Here is a 673-nt window from a genome sequence, read left to right on the forward strand (position 1 = left end):
GCAGTGCAGATGCCACTGGACACACCAGCAGTCTCACAAATTCAGGAACTAGTGCTCCAGGGAGTTCAAGTGGTGGAACTAGCCCACCTCCCACCCTCTAGCTACATCTCAGGCTTGGAAATACCAACTATTCTGTTAGGAGGAAAAAAACAACTAGACTCCAAAGTCATCCTGTGGTGACTACTATTTCTCCTCACCACCCCTCACGAGGACCCCTGCAGGTCAGCTCTGGCCCCATAGCTTGAGGGAACTGTCCCCTCAAGGCCATCCATGACCCTGCAACAAACCTGGACAACTTCTTAAACCTCCTCTGAACGCAGATCCCTAGAGAAATCCTCTCCCTCAGGCCCAACTAGCCCCTTCTCAGACCACTGTCTGCAGCCTCTTCCTTCTCTGCCCATCTCGTTATTCTCACTCCACCTTCACAGTCACTAAATTCCCACCTAGCTACACATCATTTGCAGGTCTGTAATCTCCAACCCAAATATTTAGCTGCCTTTTTGGTATCAAAATCACAGTCCAAAACCAAGCCTCCCAACAAGCCTGGGTGCCTTAGACTCCCCTCCCCACTATCCAGTCACCACATCCCAGTCCTCTAAGCCTTCGGCCACTGCTCCGATCTTGGTTTAGGCCACCTTCCTTTCCCAGCTGGGCCATAACCACAGCCACCCAC

Source organism: Crocuta crocuta, unplaced genomic scaffold, assembly GCF_008692635.1.
Source record: "Crocuta crocuta isolate KB4526 unplaced genomic scaffold, BGI_CrCroc_1.0 scaffold15, whole genome shotgun sequence".
Classification (NCBI taxonomy): Eukaryota; Metazoa; Chordata; class Mammalia; order Carnivora; family Hyaenidae; genus Crocuta; species Crocuta crocuta.